Source organism: Cuculus canorus, chromosome 3 (assembly GCF_017976375.1).
Source record: "Cuculus canorus isolate bCucCan1 chromosome 3, bCucCan1.pri, whole genome shotgun sequence".
NCBI lineage: Eukaryota > Metazoa > Chordata > Aves > Cuculiformes > Cuculidae > Cuculus > Cuculus canorus.
In genome coordinates this window covers 26,309,222-26,323,110 of record NC_071403.1, presented here as the reverse complement: position 1 = coordinate 26,323,110, position 13,889 = coordinate 26,309,222, and positions in this window count along the sequence as shown.

Below are 13,889 nucleotides of genomic sequence, written 5' to 3'. Positions count from 1 at the left end.
CCTCATTGATTTAGCTATTATGGAAAAGATATCATATGAGATACATGATAAATTAGACGCTGTCATGGATATTTGGTCAGATTTTGCTCAGTCTTTCTAAATGAGATAATTAGCTATAGCTTTCTAATTTTAAACTAGTGTGTTACAGATTAAGTGACTGTAATCTCTCTTTCTTATCCACTTTTATTTTCACATACATGCATAATGAGGCTTTTGTCTATAATTTTGGTGTCACACTAAAAACATTAGAAGATGTAAGGAGGAGATTCTTCGCCCCTTGTTTGAGATGTAAAACTTCTTTATTAGTCAGAATCAATTATTATAAATTAATTCAGAAAAAATCTGTGTATTATAAGTAAATAAGAAAATGCCCCAAATAGGCAAGAGTCATTTGATCAAAAATTGCAGTTTTTTTACCTTTTAAACATCTTTTCTTGAAACAATCACAATGCCACCCCAGATGTCTGTTGTGGCTGTCATAATTTTGAATTGTATGTGCATTTTTTTAAAGTTCTGTCATACCAAAAAGAAGAAGTAATAATTGCAGAAATATGGTAACTGCCTATGTTCAAACATGTAATCTGTTTTTTTTTTTTTATCCAAGCTGACGTTTTTAAAGGCCTCACAGGCACACACTTGAAAGCACCTGCCATTGTCACGAGGTTTTTGAAAGTCAATCCTCACTGTGGCAATTGCAGAACCTGGCTTTGTTACAGTGGATGCACATGGAAAGGACTTGTTATCATGGGTTATGTAGATACATAGATCTAATCCATATGATTGCCTATTATCTTTCTTCTACCCATGTCCCATCCAGCAGACTCATAAGGCACTTCTATTCCTTTCTCCAAGTTCGACCCGTGGGTCCTTGCAAGTTTTCGGCACAGTTACGCTGCCCTGCAGCTGACCTTTGCTACCTCACTCCTCTGTGCTCAGCTTTGCACCCCAGTGTCACACCTGAGAGGCTTTTAGGGGTGCCTAGGTTTTTACATGGTTCAGGTAGAAGGAAGAGCATGGCTTTATTGCCAAAAGTCACAATCTCCTTTACTCCCCCTATTCCTCATCCCTGGCCCCTCAAGGGCAGCCCTTCAGGCATCTGGCCCAGGGCACTGACCACAGTGGGCAAGGGTGGTGATTTCCATCTGCATTTTATGTTTATCCAAGGGGTAGGTTGCATGGGTCAGCCCTCAGAAATATTTGACCTCTGCTTGCAGGTGTGGTGGCACAGGCTGACAGCAAAGAGAAGGATGGATGAAAACGCCCACTCAGGGCAGAAGACAGGCAGGTGTGCTGCTCCTGGTAGTTTCAGCAAACGTACAGTGTTGATGGAGTGACATATGTAAGTGGTAAGGCAAGTGTGCCTATGTGGCCTTACTTTCCCAGTGTTGGGCATATTATCCCCCAGTCTGCGCCAAACTGAAGCACCACAGCCAATACTGAAAACCAAAGAGATTCTTAACTATAAAGGTTAGGGGAAGAAACAGAAAGGAAGCAGTGGACAGCCTGAAGGGCTTGAGCCTTAAGCTCTAGCTGATGTTAGAAGAAGCCACATTTCTGTATCTAGCACAGCACCAAAACAGCACTTGGCTCTATCTGGTTAGTTCAGCAGCAACCACTGCTAATGAGACAGAGTAATCCAAGTTCAAAGAAAACAGGGGAGCAAAAAACATTTTTCCTGGTTAAAACATTCTCAGAATTACCATACACCCTGGGCTACATGTCTCTTGTAAAGTTGTGGCTGCCGAATCTGCCACGAACCCAGGGTAGCTTGTAAAATTATGATTCTACAAAGTTTTCTTTAAAATACTAAAAATAAAATTGGTCCTGGTGGGATTTTTAAGCCTTCTAGAATAATGAAACTGAAGCAGATTCGCTCTCTTGGACTTGCAAATAGCACGGGGCAACATTTCTCTGGGAGATGAAGATTGTCCCATTCATTTCCAGATGTTACTTCAGAAGGCTAAGAGTGATGATCCACATTTCGACACTTAATTATTTCAGCTGTCAATTCTCCTAATAAAACTACAGCTATACATTTTATTGGAATGGTTATTTTGTGTTACACAACTTCCACTCACCTGTCAGGAAAGCCTCATATGCAATTTCTCCTGAAATCCTCCATTGCAGGTATGAATAGGCAGTATATTGTTGCTTGAAAATCCACACTAGAATAAAATTAGTAAATAACACAACCATGGATGGCCTTTGGAATGATTATTATGTTTAAGTTAATTACAAACATTCCTTTTTTTTTTTTTTTTTTTTTTTTGGGTTATCTGTACCTGCCTCAGAATTTCCAAGGAGCTGCTACAGATTGCCATAGAAATGAATAAATCTAGCTAGGGGATCCAGGATAATCAAGTCCTTGATTTTATAAGGACAGGAAAAATGCACAACATCTGGGTGTACAATAATGCAAAGGACTAGGCAGTTACAAATACAGACATACATGGACTTCAGGTACTAGCACTTTCCTACTCAGCTGTTACCACAAAAACTGGAGATTTGTGCCTCTATACAGGGATAAAATCTGTCTGCCTTTTGCCTGATACTATTCCAGGAAAGCCAATGGCATTCTGTGACATTTCACCGGGCACACGCTAGTGCAGGATTTGCTGCTTCCGTTTTCTTGCAAGCTCCTATTTTCTTAAAGTTGGCAGGACCAGAACTTTTAACACTGGATAAACTGAATCTGTATTAGCTTCCCATTATTTTTTCATGATACCTCCTAGCTATTGTAACTTCCTCAGTGCTGCAGAATTTACAGTTTATGTCCTGAAAGAAAAGTACTCTTATGACCCTGAGGACAAGTATCATGTATTTCCAGTTTTGCTGTATTACTGAAAATAAACACCACAACCTCCCCTGCCTGCCTCCCCCTCGAATCCCAGTAAGACCAAAATTCAGAAAAATTACTAAATGAGGGTACGTAACAATGAGGTACTTCACAATATCCTGTTTCACAGCCATCTAAATATCATACCATCTTTATTGCACAGCACAAAATGTTGTAAAGTGAATTAACAGCCAGAAGAGCCTGTGCTACCACTGAAACTTGCTGCTGTCAACTTCTAAGCAGGAACTAATTGCTCATATGATTCACTTTTAGGTCCTCGCCTACTCTCCCATGTTACTTCCCCTCTATTTGCAGTATTATTTTCAATAAATTTAATTTATTGCTCTCTTACTGTTTCCTAATGTGTCTTTGTTTGAATAAGGCAGGACTTGGCATGGGAATCTTTTGTTATTCAGCAGAACTCTCGCTTCAGTGAGGTAACAACCACATTTGTTCTTGTTTTTTTTTTTTTTTTGTTAATAAATGCCATGTATGTTGTATATGTTGTCACTAATTTGAGGAGTTTTAAGCTCTCATAAAGCCCACAAATTCACATCATAAAACACATACAGTCAGAATCCACTTCTATTGCCAAACTACAAGATATATTCAGGTAGAGTCCTCTTTGGTTTAACACTCCTTATCAAAGATATTTTTTCTTAGGGTGTTGTGAAAAATAAACTTGGAAAGTAACATTAAAAAACATTTGTACAATAGTAACGATACCACACAGGAAACCCCCAAACCCCAAATAAACCAGAGCAACCCTTCTCTACCATATAGTTTAGGCCAAGCTGCCAAATCCTATTACAAATTCAATCCTATTAAAACGTTCCCAGGTTTAAGCCTGCTTTGGAGTTTTTCATAAGAGTGCGTGACCCCAACCCAAACCCCTCCATGTGTGGTCAAGGGACCTGCGGATAATTGTAAACTTCACGGGCTCCCATTAATCTCGGCACAGTCAGATACCCGTGCTTGTAAATCAGCACCTAAACAAGGACAATAGTTAAAGCCATCAATAGTCTTTTAATGAGGCAGATCAAAAACAAATGAAAGCAGCGGGACACCGGGATCTGCCAAGGAGGGGCAGGGGAGCCAGGGGGCTTTGTCTTCCTCCCTCACACACACGGTGATGGAAGGAATCCAGCTTCTCTCCTCCAGCGGCTGGGACCTGTCGCGCATCCCGCATGTGTCCCCGCGGCTCCCACACGGGACTCGCGGTGTGGCTTTCTTCACTGAAGGGGGTATCAAGCACTGGAATAGGCTGCCCAGAGGGGTGTTTGAGTCACCAGCCCTGGGGGTGTTCAAAATATGTGTAGATGAGGGATATATATGTTTTAGCAGTGAGCAGGTACAGTTGGACTTGATCTCAAAGGTCTTTTCCAACCTAGGGATTCTATGGTGCTGTGGTTCTCAGTGCTGCCTTGGGGGGTGGTGGTGGTGGGTGGTACCTCAGCCATTCGTGTCTTTGCCTTTGGAAAGCGCATGGAATTTAGAGGAAGAATGCCATTCCCTCCTCCTTCTCCTCCTTCTCTGCTTTAATCAACCCCACAGACCCATATTTTGGGTTTCCAAAGTCAAAGCCTGGTCCCGTAAATGTCCAGCAGGGACATCGTGCCAGGAGCCCTTAAGCCCCTGAGCAAACAGGGTCCCAACACCAGCAAGAAAGGGACCAGAAGCCATACCTGCTCCCATCTGTAAGGTTTCCGTGGGGACAAAATGGTTTGATAACACCTTAGTGTGATACCGAGCTATGGTTTTGCACCTCCTGCTGAGACGGAGCCTGCAGAAAGCTACACAAGCCCAGACAAGGCTGTATGGGCTGAGAGGCACTGCCAGAACAGCAGGACAGACCCTGGTGTCTTCCTTTCAAGCAAATGTTTGGCTTTTTTTCACCCCTGTGTAAGAACTGCAGAGGCTGAATGTGAATAAGAGTCAGCCATTAAATCCGTGGGAAATAATTCCGTGGCTAATATTTTCTTCCTCTTTCTAATGAAATCACCTCACACTCACTGGCACTGATAGAAACATTCACAGCTAAGTGCTCAAAAGAGGTTGAAGTACGAACTGTATATAATTCACCACTTGAGAAAACACTATTTCAGCACAACACAATGCAAGATACTCTCAAGTATTCCCGAGGCAGGAAGAGTGTACCACAGCCAGGCTGAAGTGACTGTTTACACCAACCAGATTGCACTTATTCTTTAGTAAAGCTAACACCTCTCTGCATTATTAGCCCATCTTCTCAGTTCTGAGGACTTCACAGATAAGGGACGGTATGTGCTAGCACGTGCATTCCTGCAGATCAGCAGTCGGAAGCGCTTCAGCTTTACATTGCTATGAAAGCATGCTTTTGCAAGATGCCCAGCCTGCTTTATGAGGAAGCCTGGGAAAATCTCACAACACCCTTGCCGTAGCCATAGCCAAAAGGTGGCAGTGTTCAATCCATCATCCCTGTCCATGCAATACCCGAGCAGGTACCTGCCTTCAACAAGGTCTTTCATCTCACCCAGGCAAGGTTCTTGTGCTGATTTTTACTGCAAAGCCCTGCTCTTTCCCAAGACTTTAAAAATAAAGGAATTACAAACCTAACAGTTCTTGTAAGCTGAAGAATAGAAAGCAACACAATCACTCACTGATTTCACAGGCTCCCCCACTCTGGACTTGCTGAGGTGTATCTGAACAACATATTCAGTCCATGATTAGGTTTTCCTGGTCTGACATCAAAATAGAAACATGGGATAGGATGACATTTGGGACTTCATGACTAAACTTGTGGTTTCAGAAGTAAGGAGTGAAGCTCATATAAAGAGAAGAGTAGTGTAGACTATCCAAGACGTTCAGTAGCAATATATCATATATTTATACATATTTATGTATATACATACATGTGAAGAAGCACTTTTCAGTTACAAATATACAATCTAAACACTTCCATGGAAAACAGAATTTTGATGAAAAATGCTTTCTTTCTTATTTTCCCTCCAAATAGCTTAATTTCTTCAATGATTTTTTTGATACGAAATCTTAAACAATTCGGTCCCGAGAGTATACAAAACCAAGCACGTCACTGGATTTCTTGTGAAACCCCAGAAAACCAAAAGGAAAATTGACCCAAAGCAAGTGTTTCCTTATATATTTCATGAGGGATGCTTAATCTTAATAACTGAGTCTCTAAGCAGGAATAATTATAACTGTTGGGGATGTAGGATACCACAGAACAGACAAGCACTCAAATTCACATACTGAATCAAGGGCACAGTAGCGAGCAGAGCATAGTCTGTTCTCTATCTGCTGTGCAATACGCTGTAGTACTCTGCCATGTAACTTAATCTAGTGCAAGTTGCAGTATTAAATAACAGCAGGGACACAAAATATTGTTGGTGTGTTAACCTAGAAACTACTAAACCTTTGTTAAAATGTTGCCCCTTTGCCCAGTGTTCCCTTTTGCCCCTCCAAAACCAAAGAATGGGGAGAAATATATTTGTTATGTTTCCAAGCCCAAGGTGAGAACACTCCTGCTTATCCATGTGTAATTCAATGGAGGGGAATATCACAAATAAGCAAATTGATCTGTAAGGATAAAATGGGATGAAAACTCTGATTAAATATGCTCTGATTATTATTATTAAACATGGTCTGATTAAATGCCTCTGCACTGGGCACAGTACTGGGATACAAAACGTGTCCTGCAGAGCCCTCCTGACCAAGAGAAAGGGAAGGGATTTCAGGGTAGTCACTCAGAAGACGTACAGATTCTCCTTACTCCAACATCAGCCATTGCTGTTAGGGGCCTCAAGGCATTCAGAGGTGTTTGTGGGGTCAGTTAACTCACACTTACCTTCTTCCTCTGAGAGATGTCAGAAGGTAATTCTAGACACCTGCTTATCCTCACCGGGAGTGCCACATGCCACCTCCCTGCTCCATGTGTATGTAATTGCAAAGCCAGCAGGGGATATTGGATGATATTAGGAACTAAGGCACCATTAGTATGCGCTGCAGCTTCTTGTCATTTAATACGGAGTATACATTCTCTCTGTTGTCATCAGGACTGAATAAGGCAGGAAACTACAGGCGAGTAAACTGATTTTCCAGGCGGAAAAAACAGGAGCAAGCTGAAGTGGTTAGAGCATGACTTTGGGGTGCTTTGTTCATCCTTTACCAAAAAAATTATTTTCCTAGCTGTCCTGTCCCACTGCCGGACGTATGTGCTTTCTGAAGAATCAGCTACGGGTTCCAGCTTCATTGTCACCTGCAGCTGGCATGCTCTCTTGACATGCAACTCATTGAAGTCAGCCACAAGCCAAGTACTGCAAGTGCCTCCCTTCAAAACAGACCCCCAGAACTGTGTATGAGATTCTTTCAGCATCGCTGTTACCTTGTGCCTTCATTAGATGTGCAGCCATTTTTATACAAAAATCATGTACATCCAGACTCCTAGGAATGCATTGGATTCCTACTAATTTTGCCAGACATTATAACAGGTGGAGATGGCATTAATGTCACTAACAGGTCAGAGTTTAGATGTCTGCTCTAAACTAGGTGTCCTGATGCCATTAAAAGTCACTGATGAGGATGACTTATCTTTTCCAGAATCTGTTTCAGAAACCATTTTATAACGAAGCACCTGCTGAAACGCAGTTTTTCTCTACTCTGGAGTTAATCTACACTAGCTTAAAATATACACCTAAATTTTCAGCAATTAGATTTGTGTAAGATCAGTCTCAGCCTGGTAATTATTCTACAGTCCTGAATGCTACATTTCACTTGTCCATCTCCACCAGCTGCAAGTGATGACTACTCTGTTCCTAGCTTTATCTTAGATAAACTTCACAGCACTCGATGTTGTAAACTAAACTATTAAAATATCATATGTATTATCACCAGCATCTTGTTATGTAGGAGCTTCTTATTAATCATGACATCTCTGTGTGTAAGGGAGGTTCGTCAACCAAAAATAGGTAGAACATTGTATAATTCTCCATATCTTTCTAAAGACTGAGCCTCAAAGTATGTTGAGTTAGACAAACTTGTATGATGTTATATGGCATAGAAAATTAGAATTAAAACTTCATGAGAATAGGTACTCCATAAGGTTTCAAATGATACTTACGCCATAAGAATGGTGAAAGATACCATTAGCATATTGTAAATAAACCAGTTTTCTCAAAATTTGTAGTATCATTTCTCAATTTTAAGAGGATTTGGGAAATGGAGTGGTATTATACGATCCAAGCTCTCATCTTGTTCTGTAACCTGATGAGTTTAGGGCAGAGAAGAGGTTCAAGTGTAAGCATGTGGCATGTGCATCTCTGGGAAACATTTTGTAGGAGGCAGGACCTGGTAAGCACCTTAGAGTGAAAAGCTTGCTAGGATGTTCTGAAAATTTGTATAAGTGTCCGTAAAGTCACAGGGTGCAGTCCTAGTCCTATTTAAATCTGTTGGATTACTGATTTAATAGACCTTCTGTCTGACTTTACTGCTGCCACTCTTGTTCCTATTAAATCTGTTTTGTGGTCAAAATATTGAAATTCTGGGCATAAATTATCTGAGGAGATAATCAAATAAGAGCACAAATTTTATAACTTATTTAAACTATGCTTTTACTACAGGTAAATCAGGAAAGAAAGAAACAAAATGAAGGCTAGAGTGTGAGGTTTATTTTGTGTGTGGAGAGCTTATTAGTTATATCTTCAATGGTTTGGTTAAAATCTTTTGCCTGAACTGTAAAATATTAAAGATCCAAGATAAAAAATGCTCCCATGCTTCAGATCTGACCAATTCTATTATGTGCACTACTGAAGGATGAAACTTTTCTTTTAGATCAAAATGCTGGCAAAGAATATTTATATTTTATATGAAGCTATCTTCAAGGAAACAAATAGACATAGTGAAGCAAGCAGCCATCAAATGACTTTTTTCATTTTGAAGCAGGTCAACATTGGGTACATTATTTGTATTGCAACAGTCATGTTAAAGTTTTCAGTTGGGAAAGGATGCATCTATGAGATTCCTCAGGTGTTTATTGATCCTTATGTCATTTTTAGGGTGATTTATATCTGTATTGTATGCAACTGAGCTAAGGTACCGTTTCTCTCCTGACTTCATCTGTTACTGAAGAGAATGGCTTTGCCCATTTCTGTGCCCATCCACTTTACCATCAAAGGACTTCACACTGAAGGAAACTTCATGTATTTTTTATGTCTGTTACAATGCCACCAGGCTCTAAATTCCTGGGTAGAAGCCAGCCTGCCGCAAAAAATTCTTTCCCATGTACTTCCAGGCCCGAATCTCAGGGAAATTATCTCAAATGCTTGATACACTTTGAAGGAGTAGAACCCTCTGTTCTTTTCTCTCAAGGCAATGAATGCATTGCTTCAGCATGCTCAGATTCAGATATATCCAGACTTCACTCTGGAACTAGGGAATCATAATTTGCTTTGGAAAAGGAAAATTAGGCAAGGCAGAATTACTAGTTCACTAAAAGAATTAATATCCAAAGAAAATTTTCACTTAAACAGCCTGGTCTGGTATTGACTGCTGAAAAAACACAGCCTCTTTGATCTAATTCCTTTACAGCTAGGATCCTAAAGACAGGCAAAGTCCATAAGATGAGGCAACTTGTCTCTTTCACATATGAACACAGGAGAGTCCTACTTCACAGAGAGGCTCTTCCTTAAGGAAGGAATGAGAATTTATGTTTATCAGGCTGACAGAAGGAGCATTTTCAGTTTTCTGGCCACCTGTGTCTTATGGAAAGTTCCTGTGCTCTCTGTTTTTTGGCAGGTCATTATATGGATGGTCTACTGAGCTCATTTGCTCAAATTTGCTATGCAGAGAGTTCCAGAAATGGGGGTAATTTCAATGCCAGTGACCACAAGGTCTCCCCTATCTAGTCATGTAGGTACTCAGTGCCTAATAGGAACAAGATCTATTCATTCCCATTTAGTATAAGAGCACAAAGTATAGGTGACTGTGAAGGTTGTGATCCAATCAGAGTTTGAATTGGCACGGTTTGTGCAACCAAACTTGGGTTCATCACAAGATGAGGATATATCCTTTTCTGCTTAATGTATCACATTATTTTCTTGAGTATTTTTAGACTGTGCTACAAAAGAAAAACTGTAGAACATGTTAATATTTGTTCAGAGTAATTCCATTTTATCATGCTTCAAAAAGTAAAAAAATTGCCGACATGAACTGGTTTTATGTGGTCCTTGGACATGCTTACAAGTAAAATTAAAAAAGCAAGAAATAAAAATACTAAGAAATCTTGTGATCCTCACGCACCTTCCACAACAGACCAAATGGGTGGACTAAATGTTTTACCCTGTGGCCACCTAGTATTGTGGTGATCTATTTAGAAATGAACAATTCTGCCTTATCTTCCAAGTATCAAGATTCTCTTATTTAATTTACAAAATTTCTATCCTCAATTTTACAACACTATGCCAGCGAAAGGAGATATCCAGAGGTGTCTCATTACTTCCCATTATCTCAGTCTCATTTAAGAGGCAAAAAATTGTTCCAAGGGCTTGGTGCTCCCTATTCCTAGGCAAGAATTTTGTATCCAGTATATTTTTCTTCCTTGTTTTCTTCCCCCCATAAGTAGAAAACTTTTTTTTTTGCAAATATTTCAACAACAGGTCATGACCACCATGACCACTGAACAAAAATGAGAAAATACAGTAAAACCCAGCATCCTGCCTTTTCCCAATCCCCTCCTAGCACCATGAGAGCACAGATCCTTAGTTTTTCCATCCTTTATGCCGCATGACACTCCATTCAAAGTGGATGCTACAGTATTTGGCTTCATCAGTCATGTCTCTTCTCTCCCTGTCTTTAGGTTTAACGTGACCTAACATTTTCTACTTTTCCTTCTGACTTTTCTGTGTGATGTCTCAAAGAGTGTGTGGCCCATCCTGGCACCTTCCCAGTGCTGGTGGACCTTGCCCTTCTCCCTCAAGCATGGACCAGCTCAGCCTCCCATTTTTAAGTTCCTTTCTGTTTCTTGTTTTTTTTGGTTTTGGTTTTTTTTTTTTCCCACTGGAAGCAGCAGCTGCTGCTAACCTGGCTTAGATGGTAGATTTGTGCTCTCTTTGGGTATGGTTGTCACGGCCTAACCCAGTCTGCCATTTTGCCATACCTTCAAGGAGTTTTTCTTACCAACACAGCGTGGTGGACTGGATTGGTGTGCCAGGCTGTGTGTTGTTAACAGACCAGCAGAATAACTGGAATCTGCTGGAGGTGCAATTAAGCCTTTCTTCCAGTTTCCTTTCATGTGTGCCAGATTGGCCTAGCCTGCCATTTTATTGAGCCTGACAGCAGCTTTCATCCAAGCGACATTGATGAGAGTGCGTAGTTGCTCACACCATCAGCCTGCCAGCTCCAATGGACAATCTGAATAGCTGTGATCCTACATTAAAATGTCAGCATTAAGGGAGGAGAGTGCACCATTTTGTTGCACAGCTGTAAAACCACTTCAGCGATGCTTTCAAGCTCATTATTGCACAAGCAAGGGGTTTCAAGCATGAGTGCTCATACCCTGTTCTCCACTCCCCCTCTCTTGTCAGCCTTGCTTTTTTTTTTTAATTTTTTAAAATGGTATTCTCTGTCTCATCAAGGAGCAGCTCTCAGGCTGGGGCAGCAGCAAGGTTCCAAATGTAGCAACAACACAAACTTTACAGCTGTGGAGCAGGATAGCCTAAGCAAATGAAGGGCTGCTTTCAGACACAGATCTCATTTTCAGTAAATTGCACGCAGGCCATCTTGCCAGTATAGAAACAACACACTATCAGAACGGCTTTTGGTGGGTGGCTGAGGGTAATTCATTATTCAAACAAATAAACAACAAAAAAATGGTGCAGCATTTAACAACAACACTTACTTTCCCTCTGCTAGGAGGACATAGCTACTCACAAATTCTTTATGATAAGGTCCCTTAATTCTGTCTCCATTGTGTTTCACACTTTGCAATGTCTTTATGCACGAGGATACTCTGGGAGTAAAAGACAAAATAATAAATGTGCTAGAATGTGGTGATGAAATTAAAAAGTATTCTTATTTTGTAGAGTGTACATGTATGTGTGCAAATAAATATAAATATTTAACACTTCTCTTACTGAGCCACATCTTTCCTTTAAAACTTCTCTGACTCTCCAAATATACTTGAAATTCCTGTCAGGTGCTAAGAACTGAATATTTCCATACACCTGCTGCCTCTCCTCTCCTCTCCTCTCCTCTCCTCTCCTCTCCTCTCCTCTCCTCTCCTCTCCTCTCCTCTCCTCTCCTCTCCTCTCCTCTCCTCTCCTCTCCTCTCCTCTCCTCTCCTCTCCTCTCCTCTCCTCTCCTCTCCTCTCCTCTCCTCTCCTCTCCTCTCCTCTCCTCTCCTCTCCTCTCCTCTCCTCTCCTCTCCTCTCCTCTCCTCTCCTCTCCTCTCCTCTCCTCTCCTCTCCTCTCCTCTCCTCTCCTCTCCTCTCCTCTCCTCTCCCAGACAGTGAAAGGCAGCACCCCAGCTGCATCTCACTACGAGCAGACACTTTCCTGAGTACAAGTAAATTCATCTGCACACACAGTGTATCTTTAATCTTCCTGGCTGGAAAAAGAAGTTTTCCCCAATCTGGCAGTGCAGAGATCTTTTACTAGACAGAAACTTCATTTCAGAATTTCAGCATCCTACAATGAAAGAGCTGCATGTCAATTTGCTGGCTTTTCTAGAAGTGCCTTGGGTTCATTGTGCTATTGCAGGCCTGTTTCTAGTTTTGAACAATCTTGCCAAACACTCCAACCATTTTTGGTCCCAAGGAGGCATTTTCCAACCTGCGGTTTTGTTTGTGTTGCTCTCCTTTGGAATTCCTTGACCATTTACCCTTACTTATATAAATAAACAGACCTTGAAGTGGTGGAAACACACCTCTGTGTTTGGACCAATATGACCCCTAGAGACCTGTCAGAGTAATATAAATAAAAGGACTCCAACCATTGAAGGTAACATCATAAACAATATCAAAAGCTAAAATTTTCTTCAGCTTACAAGCCCTGAAGAAGTTCATGTTAACTGTTCTAATATTTTGCTTCTGAATTATGTTACCTTTCATAATACAAGCTGGAAATGAATGTCTGCAAAGAAAAAAATTGCTTTTGGAATGGTGAATTTTAATAAATAGATACAAATTGCTGCGTTCTTCCTCAGGCCTCAGGGTGGTTTCTATTCTTATGAGAGCTAGGTGTTGTCAGAATAGGTGTAAGTAAAACTAGGACTCTTTGCAGAGGAAGATAATAGAGGAATGATGACAGAGCAAGACTCTGTCGGAAATTAGGCTGCTTTAGACTGCACAGAACAACTTGTTTGTAAACATGTTGATAAAACTTTCTGTTATTCAGATCCATTTTTGTCACTTACAATGAATTATTGCTTTATTTACTCCACTTTAGGAGGCCTAATACATATGAGTCCACTCTCTCCCTATCTGACTGATTCTCAGTTTGTATTAGCATGCTTCAGTTGCCATCTGAACCAAAGACTTTCCTTTCCCGTGCTGTGACTCTTTCTGAAAGATCAGTCATTCATACACATTAGTACTTGAGACGTGGTTGGAACTTAAAAAAATCCTGTTTATGCAAAAATTAATCATTGGAGAACATCAGATATAATTTTAGTATTATGTGGGCAACTTTAAGGAGGGGTGGCAAACAGCCATATCTGCTATTTCCTGATGTATAAATTCAAAAGTTTGCTAGTTCATCAGGTTGTTTATTAAGACCAGCATTCTCTGGGCAGCTGCCAAGGAAAAGGCTACACCAGGACAGTGCTTCTCTTCTTGTGTGTGTACCTGTTCTTTTATGTTTTCCTATATATACTGTTTAAACCAACCATGACCTGTAGGCACAAAATTCTGCAGTATTTAAAGGACTTGTTTGTTCATTTTTTAAAAAGGCTTTCTTCCTGTGCTGTGGGAAGGCAGTAAGGAAAAAAAAACCACCCAACACAATAAAATATACAGCTGCCCTCAAATAAAGGTTTTCTTTCCTCTGTGTTCAGTTTTGCCAG